This window comes from Haliotis rubra, unplaced genomic scaffold (genome assembly GCF_003918875.1).
Source record: "Haliotis rubra isolate DU_JTF1 unplaced genomic scaffold, ASM391887v1 Scf830, whole genome shotgun sequence".
In the NCBI taxonomy this organism is placed as follows: Eukaryota; Metazoa; Mollusca; class Gastropoda; order Lepetellida; family Haliotidae; genus Haliotis; species Haliotis rubra.
In genome coordinates, this window is record NW_025767558.1 from 444,921 (window position 1) to 454,801 (window position 9,881).

At 39.9% G+C, this 9,881-nt stretch overlaps 1 long non-coding RNA gene across 1 annotated transcript; it reads left to right on the forward strand.

The window, feature by feature from the left end:
- The first annotated feature begins 6,008 nt into the window (after positions 1-6,008).
- LOC124262330 lies at positions 6,009-6,795 on the forward strand. Its single transcript, XR_006894552.1, has 3 exons — positions 6,009-6,057; positions 6,427-6,544; positions 6,729-6,795. It is a non-coding gene; the product is annotated as an uncharacterized LOC124262330 (long non-coding RNA).
- The last annotated feature ends 3,086 nt before the right edge of the window (positions 6,796-9,881 follow it).

A 9,881-nucleotide genomic window follows, 5' to 3' on the forward strand; every position in this document is an offset into this window, starting at 1 on the left:
TGCACATTCATGAAACGGTTGATCAAGGTCACACTCGTACACGTCTCGACCTTGAAATTCCAGGAAACAGTTGAGGTAGGCCAAGGACAGCCGACCCTGGACTTCTCGTCTCGTGAGATGCTTGCAGCCATTTTGCATCGCTACTATGGCATCTTTCCAGCAAGTGCCATATCTTGGCATTTCGACCTGTGGACCATGAGTTCATATTCTTTGCGACCTTCGTCATACCTTGATTTGTCTACATGAAACTGACTGCTGGTCAAGCCATAGTCTGTGAGGACAAGAAACAAACACGTAAACAAAACAGTGGTATCCATCTTCCTGTCTTGGAATTCACTTCATGGGAATGTGTTTCTGTCAATCTGATGATGAAAAAGAAAAGAAGGTAAACAGAATCCAAAATATATTACATAACAATAGGACATAAATATCTCATGGAAGAGTAGAATGATTTTGTGTCATAATGTTCTGAGATTTGTGTGTGTGCATTTTGGGAAATGGCAATCCTGACTGGTCAGTTGAAGCCACATGAGGACAACAATATTATGACAACTAAACTACATCACAAATTGAGCAACGACAAAGTGCACCAGAACTAGTGGTGGTCCGATTAATTGAAATAATCGAAAATTGGTCGCAATGACCAAACGACCAAGCAATCGATCATGTTTTCTCATGATCAAACACAAACAATTTTGGAACACTTGCTAGCTTTAACAATATTTTTCACAAGGTTGGTTTTGTCTGTTACATTTCATAAGCACTGCAAGCTAGTTCTAAGTCATGATTGAATTTATCTTAAGACTCCAGGAAATTTATGTTCCTAACATGCTAGTCATCCCTTAAAGATGTAAAATTTGCAAAACACTCAAAAGAACTTCATGTTTTGTCATTTTTGGTGTGTGAACAAATATAACCAGGATAATTTGACAAATGACGCTGACCAATTATTGTCAATTTATCGGTTGTAATGAACCAATCATCCATTATGAGATTTTAACCAATTCCCAACACTAACCAGAACCTCTTCAACATTCCGGCAAAAATTAGTTTTTTTTACCCTTCACTCTTTTGTATATTTGTAACGGGATCCGGTGGTCAGGCTTGCCGAATTAGGTTGACACATGTCATTGGTTCCCAACTGCGCAGATTGATGCTCATGCTGTTGATCACTGGATTGTCTGGTTAAGACTTGACTATTTACAGACCGCCACCATATAGCTGGAATATTGCTGAGTGCGGCGTAATACTAAACTCACTCACTCATTTTTGTATATTTGCACCACATGTATTGATACATGACCTCGACAATCGCGACATGGAGAATCACAATGCTCCATGCTTATAGTGCAACCGATCTACTTGTTCTAGAAGGAGATACTATTAGTATCTCAACTGGTTATGGATAGGTGACAGTGAAGACAAATTCTTTAAAAATCTAAAATGTTTATGGTGAGATGACACTCAAAGTACAGGATTTGTGCTCTGATGTAATAGTGGTTTGATATTTGCAAGAATTACTTGTATCGTTGCACAGAATATTGTGGTGTACTGAATGTTAATGAATTATTGCACACCTACTTGGCCTCAGTGCTTATTGTTGCTGAAACATACTAACGAATACTTAATGTTACCATAGACATACGAAATGAGACTTTTAATAAGATTTATTGTTTAAAGTAACATAGTTAACTATTCTCTGAAAAATGTGTAAGAAAGATATTTTGATTTTATCCAAAGCACACCAAATATTTGTGGTCTGTTGATATTTTCAGTATATGAATACACAGCCTTATGGATAAAATGTCACTTGTGAATACAAATATTATACATGATAGAAAGCTGCCTTTTTTCAAACTGTGTGTATTTTCTTGAATGACCTCTGGGTCCATTTAGCAGTAGATTGCTAACCTTTACAAAACCTATATTGTCACAAATATCTAACTTACACTGGGGTAACTCGGGTACAAGCGTTTTAAGTATGACTTTATGTATCCACAGGTCTACCACCAAATATGTTGTTGAAGGTCAATAACAAGAAAACTCCAGGTTTGCATTTCTTTCTGACTAACGCTGATATGTTTGAGTAAAGATTATGTTTAAGCCAGCTTCAGTGTATGCATGATCAGATAGTTTCTAATTAGTTTTTGCATGGGTTTTAATAAAACAATTCCCCATCTGACATATTACATGTAACTCTTGAAACCTCAGGTTATGGTGGGGGTAGGGTGGGACGTCTGGCGTCCATGTAGTAAAAATGGACTCGATACAAGATCTGGTGAAGATTATCAATAAGTCACTGGAAAGAGTTCCTTCTGTTGCCCCACTTCTTTCTTCCGCAGATTAACAGAGGTAACACAACATGGTTCGACCTTATATGTTGTAATTGATAATAATTTGTGCTTTTAGTTTTTTTAGTGAGTTCTCTAGTAGTTGTTGTGTTAGGTTTGTCAATAATTTTAGTATACTAGGCACAAAAAGAAACTGTGCATACAAAAATTTAAAATCTAAATTTATCAAACCTGTGTAGACACATAAGGATTTAAACTCAGAGATTAGTGACATGTATCCAACATGCATGCACGTGCCACGTTCCGTGACGTCAGTGGGCTCGTCCTCAAGACGTGCAATACGTTGTTGCACGTGTATTCCGGGAAAGAGAAACAGAGCAAATGAATGCCACACAATACTGTCACTTTGGAAAGCTCAACCCCTGCCCTTGCGATCGTTCAAAAAATTAAACGGCTATTGAAACGAATAGCATGCCAAGGCTCACGTCTGCACAACGTCATGAGGCCATTGGGATGGTCCGTGGGGGAATGTCTCAACGACAAGTGGCTGCACATTTCCACTGCCACCGGAACACCATTTCTGGTGTGACCCATCTGCGCCACAGGTTTCAGACTGCAGTGATGACTGCCCGAACCATCCCAGGACTTCGCGGTATCCACCCCAACACAGTTTGACAACGTTTACGTCATCACGGGATCAGACAACGTCCCGCCATACGGCCTATCCTGACACAACGTCATTGACAAGCTCGCCGAATGTGGTGCCGAAATCATGTCCGCAGACCCTTGTTTTGGTGGAGAAATGTTGTTTTTACAGATGAGTCCAGGTTTAACATTTCCCATAGTGATGGACGTCAACGCGCCTATAGACGCGTGGGAGAACGCTATGCACAGACCTGTGTCTTGGAGAGGAATCGCTTTGGTGGTGGTTCCGGTGATGATTTGGGGGTGGAATAACAGCACGCCAAAGAACTCCTTTGGTGATTGTTCAGGGCAACTTAACTGGTGTGGGCTACAGGATCAGATTTTTTCGACCTGTGGCAATTCCTTTCTGCAACATCATGGCCCCTGGGTTAACATTCCAACAGGACAATGCCCGCCCTCATACGGCAAGGGTTGCATACGGATTTCTTGCAACACCACAACATTGACTTTCTGCCTTGGCCTGCAAATTCACCGGATCTCTCCCCGATAGAGCATGTTTGGGACGAGATGGATCGACGCTTCACGACATCTTCCTCATCAGCCAGATAACATCCTTGACCTTGCAACAGAACTTGAGAGAATCTGGCGACATCCCACAAGCCTTCCTCTTGCACGCTTGATAGGCTCTATGCGCCATCGATGCACTGCTGTTCTCATGCCGATGGTGGACATACCGTTATTGAGCTTGTGACATGGTCGTTTGACCCCTGTCCCGCTTGTGGACTCGTGACGTCATTGTGATTGACTTTTCAATTGAAATTCTCCCGACTTGTTATGGTTTCATGATCCCTCCATTAAAGTTTATATGTACCTTTGACATTGTTATCGTACTTATCAGCTGGGATAATATTTTGACAATGCACAGTTTCTTTATGTGGCTAGTATATATATTAATTCATAAATAGTATTTGGGATGGGGGAACGGGAGGAACTCTTTACCGCCTCATGTTTTCAAAATTACATAGGTGTCCATATCAATGATGATATAGGCAAACTTACTTAATTGAAGTATGGGTTTTCAGACACTTAGAAACATTCATTGTTTTCTTTCTAATCACATGAACAACTTAAAACTGTTCACTTTTTAATGAAGAACTTATCGAAAAGAATTAGACTGATATGTCATTTCATATGCTTCAATCACAAATTAAGAGGCCTCCCCTGAAATTGCATAACAGCTAATAATAGACAAGGATATTTTTATTGCATCTAAATCTTACAAGATGGATAAAGCATTGTGTTCATTTTGGGCAAACACATGAATAACTCTTCAGTACCCTAAGGATTGCTTCTGCTAGAAATCAGTCAAGTGTCAAAATGTGGCTAACTCAGTCTTGAAAATACATATTTAAAAAAAGATCATCCAGGCCAAGTCCATATTACTTGAGACAGACGAGTGCATACCCCAGTTTCTGTAAGAATTCTGTCTAATGTCGACGAATTACCAGGTTTATGGGCACAATCACTATGAGCCCAACTGAGTGCACCTTGTTATTCCGAGCTTTTGTTTTGCTCAGAGGCCACCTGCCGATACGTGGATGATCTCTGTTTTGTTTCTCTGTCACACGCTCTCCTACTTGTTTTGGAAAGACCGCTTACGACTGAAGACAAATAATAACTACCAATCACATTAAAGTTATATCGTTTCTGCGGTAATTTTAAAAGTACGACATGTATTATTGTCCAATCACATTTCAGCAAGCAATATGTGCCGCATTGCGGAAGTTTATGTTTGCATGTGACAGTGAGAATTATCGATGACACCCCTCTCTCTACGTTGGCAATTACGAACGTACTAAACAGTTTTAAACAGTACGTGAATTAGGATACGGCAATGTCAGGTGGAGGTTCGCTTCAGTTCGCCCCTTTCAGCAGCTCCCTTGATGCCGGGTTTTGGCAAAGATTGTCAGAGAACAAGCTGAATGTGTATGGTTTGGATGAAGCACCCAAAACTATTCATGGATTTTACTTCAATGGTAAGTGATAAAGTCTATGATGACAAGACGCACTTGGTCGGAAAGAAAGAGAATTGGAACCTGATTATCTTATATTTTACTTCTTTATCATCATGATCATTGTTAATAAAATGAAGATTTACATATTCAATCACTAAGAATTTGTGCCTACTCATGTTTGTATATAAAGACAAAAATAGATTCCACTCACTGTCAATGTGATAAATAAATCCAGAAGTTGTTATCCATAAGATTTGTTTTGTATCACTCACTGTCATCAACAGGGCCAGTAAATGATTGAAGTGCATGTAAAATGTCGAGGGCTGTTGATGTGTGTTTCTTCTTACACTGAACAACATACACAGGGCATATGTTACTGTTTCATCACTGATACTAGTATCAGGGATGGCAATTTTCCGCTGATTTTTTCAAATTGTTCAATTGTGAATCGCCTAAATCCATTGAGAAACCCTCAACTCGGGATGACACAATATTACGTTTTCAGCTGAAAATAGATTTTCCTGTTGCCATCCCTGTAGTAGAGTGTAAAGGCAGAACCACAGCAAATATAAACATGGTCAACATGAAAAGATACAGCAGTACCAAAATATATGAATACATAATACATTAGAGAAATTGGCCAAACGGATGAAAATAGTGTTTTTTTTTTCTGTCGGGCAAGCAAAATTGTATATCAAACTGAACTGGTGTCCAGTTGACTTTGCAATATTAATTATGTTGGTTTTTTTTAAATCAACAAGAAAACGGCCGGTATAGTGGACAAATTATCAGGGCAAGTGATTTTACATGTGCCACTGTACCGGAGTACACTAGCAGCTTTAAAGTTATTTCCACCCCTGCCAAATCTAACATAAGTTATAGCTGGGCTTAACACTTTCTCAGTAAAATATGGATTCTTGTACATTTTGGGGTTGAGTCCCATCCAGAATTTGAACCCACACTTTCAGAGTGAGGCATCTAATCACCAGCACACGGTTAATGTTTTAACCATGGCAACAAAATATATTACATGAGTTGATTTATGTTTCAGGGATCCAGCAGGAATAGCTCCTCGATTGTCTGTGGACTTTACAGCTTTTTGACAGGTATACAAGATGTGTTGTGTCCCCATTGTTATCATATTCAAGTATATATATTGTTAGTTTTGTATTGACAAGAGCTACAAATATAAAAGCAATCTAGTAAAGTTTACGGGTAATCATGATAATATATTGATGGCTGACCTACACATCAGACAAATCTGTATATTTTATGAATGCTTCATTATCTTCCCAAATTGATTTAAGAGAAAAAGGAAGGTCCTATTTTTTAAGGTCTCTCAGTGTGTTTATTATTGATTATCTGTGAAGCTATGAAAGTTTGGGATACAGGGGGAAGAATAAAGGTCTTCGGCACATCTTGCTTGTCTTAAGGGATTTCTAAGATGAGGAGCCAGGAAATTACTTTTTTTCTAGTGAATGGAAGACGCCACCTCGATGTCTTCCCAGCAAGGGCTCTATCCAGAACACAAATACACTGGAAAAATTCAAGGAATGCGACAAGAAAGAGTTACTTGAAACTGCAGGGAAGCAGGTATGTTTCATTATAGGGCTCTTTAGTTACACAGGTTATACATCTGCAAAATAGTCACTTTAGTTTTGATGAATTATTAACATTATTCTTACAAGCAAAACATGTACAAAATTCTCACAGGCTTGTGAACCAAATATTATCTGATTACGATTCCTATCAGTGAATCAATGTTGATTTGTTTCAGATCTGGGATGACATAATTAGTGGCAGAGCCGTGAGATGATCCTTCACTCCTGTCCAGATTTCTTCTTCCACTCATGCTGTAAGTGATGATGTTCATGTTGTCGCTGGTGTTGTTGTTGATGATGACTCAGTGGTTATCTCCAGTGAGTGAGTGAGTGAGTTTGGTTTTATGTCGCTTTTAGCAATATTCTAGCAATATCACAGCTGGGACACCAGAAATGGGCATCACTCATTGTATTCATGGGGAATCGAACCCGGTCTTCAGCATGACAAGTGGACACCTAAACCATTAGGCTACCCCCACCTGGTGTTGAAGATGAAGACACATTATTCCAGAGAGTGTATCAGTCCCTTATTCTACCTCACCCTGAATCCACTAAGCAGTGAATGGGTACCTGGTAGGATTAGATGCTTATGTGAAAGCAAACCTTTCAGTGCTTAACAGGCAATTATCCTCAGGCAGAGTTGTATAACGCCCACCAGAGCAGGGAATATAAAATATCTGTTAACAGGAGTATTATGTTCTGGAGCATAATTCTGCCAGGAACCTAGTGCTATAAGTTTGCAATCATGTGTATATTGTTAACTGCAGCAGGTTGTGCCAGGAAAGATGTTTTTATACCCCATGTAAATTACATTTTCAGGATCTGAAGAAATACAACTACTACTACTGGTTTGCATTCCCATGTCTGACAGCACCAGAAAACACAGTCTCCTCCGCACCCAAGGCTCTGGATGGCAGGTTCTCACCAGAACAGGTACTGGCTATGCTCCCAGTGGGGATTCTTGGTTAGAATTGGTCCGTAAAATAATCTTATTATTATTATAGGATATTTATACAGCGCACATATCCACTCTTTAGTTCATGCTCAAGGTTCTGGTATTTCTTCCTTGATCATTGGATGTCAGTCTCAATGGCCCATCTTATTAATTATCAATATACCCATGAAGATCTGGGGTAGAATAGGTCTTCAGCAACACATGCTTGCCACAAAACAGCTTAATTATGCTTGTCGAAGAGGCGACTAACGGATCGGGTGGTCAGGCTCGCTGACTTGGTTGACACATGTCATCGGGTTCCCAATTGGCGCAGATTCGATGTTCATGATGTTGATCACTGGATTGTCTGGTTCAGACTCGATTATTTACAGACCACCGCCATATAGCTGGAATATTGCTGAGTGCGGCGTAAATCTAAACGGATTCGTGTGTTCTTTTAAGTGCACTGGGTTGTGTACTGTACACTAAGGGTATTAACAACACTGAAAGAGTCTGCACACAAAGTTGACTCCAAGGTTTATACACCCGGTCACAGGTGGGCTCGATCCCGGCACCTCATGCTCGCTGGATCACTAGCCTGGCGCCTTAGCCAGCTCGCCCACCACGCCCCTAAGACTAACTGGATTGGGTGGTCAGGTTCTTAGTTAAGTTATGTTTGTTTGTTATTTAACACCGCAATCAGCAATATTGCAGGTATATGGCGGCGGTCTGTAAATAATCAATTCTGGACCAGACAATCCAGTGATCAACATCATGAGCATCGATCTATGCAGTTGGGATGCGATGACATGTATCAACCAAGTCAGCGAAGTCCGACTTCACCCAATCAATTTAGTCAGCCTCTTACAAAAGCATGGGTTACTGAGGACCACTTCTAACCTAGATCTTCATAGGTTTGCATCCACGTCAGGGAGTGGTCTAATAACATAGAAATCTAACAGTATGTTATTTAGAACTGGTGAGATATTGTATGTGCACATGCATATGTTTTAAACATTTGTTAACTGTTACAAGTTGAACCAGTTTGATATACAGGGTGTATCAGGTGTATGTTTCCTTTACAGGTGAAGTCTTTTCTGACCTCGTACGATGCCTTCCAGGCAGGTAGAGACTGTTTTCAGGGGTTCTTCACCGTCAGGGAGTCGGGGGATGCTGTGCTGGTTCAGGAATTGAAAACACTCAGTGTCACAGACATAGAAAAGGTAAAGAATGGTAAAATATAATGAACTTCATGTACAAAGGTTGACTGATAATATTATAAGTAAAACATGGGTTCACCTCTTAGCCAAACAACAATCTGCAAGTACTTAATCATTGCATGTTTGCCCTATGTTGAAAGGTCAAAGGTTAACGGTCAATGACCCCCTGCTTCAATTACACAGCAAAACAATTTGCATGGTTTTGTTGATATCCCTCTATGACGCCATGTATTGTCCACAATGAAATATTTAGCTTTATTAAATGCCTTTGTATGTTAGAACTTTTGTAAACAGCCTTTTCATCTTGCATATTCTTGCTAAAACCAGTTGAAGTTCATGTACTTTTAAGAACCAGTATATAGTGTAAGAAAAGAATTAGGTTTGTATGTTTATCCTCTGCAAGTACATACTCGCTGTTTGTCCAGGGAAGGTGATGTTTGGCTTCAGACCCCTGTACCCTGGATAAACATCCTGGCTGGTCAGCCTCCGCAACTTCCTAACTCTCATAGCTCATAGATGGTGAGTAGTAATATGGAATTTATTGATGACCCCCACCCACCCAGAACAAAACGGGTGAGAGACATATCGCACCCATGCATGCATGCACGTAACTTTCTTTTGAAGTTAGGCACATTACCAGTGTATGAAATAAGGCCCGTCCGGACAGACTGGATACTGGCTAGATTTCTGACGGACGGTCTCAAATTTATAGCTAGCCAGCCCGCATGGTCTGGTCAAAAGTTTAGATGTTCCATACATCTGGAGCAAATTCACCATATCTTGGTGTCTGGTCTGGTTAATCCATTTTGGGCTGGTAACATTTTGAAGTTACCAGCCCAGCTGTCTGGAGTGGATTTTTAGCTTATTCCATACACTAGAGAAAAGGAAAAGCAAGATTTATGGATGTGAACTTCTTGTGAATAACACGACCTTCGGAGTCTATGCTTGCTCCTTCCATCAGATCCACTCCAAAATGTCGCGGTTGTTCACAATGAAGAACTTGACATCCATAAATGTCGCTTTATGCATTCCCACTTGTTAATGCCTTCAAAGATTTGGCACATAACACATTGTTCCTCAAGAGATTGCCATTCAAGAAGCCAAATGTGTATGATTGCATCAATGAAAAAAAGCTCAATTTAATCTCATATTTGAAGAACCAAAAGTCAAATATT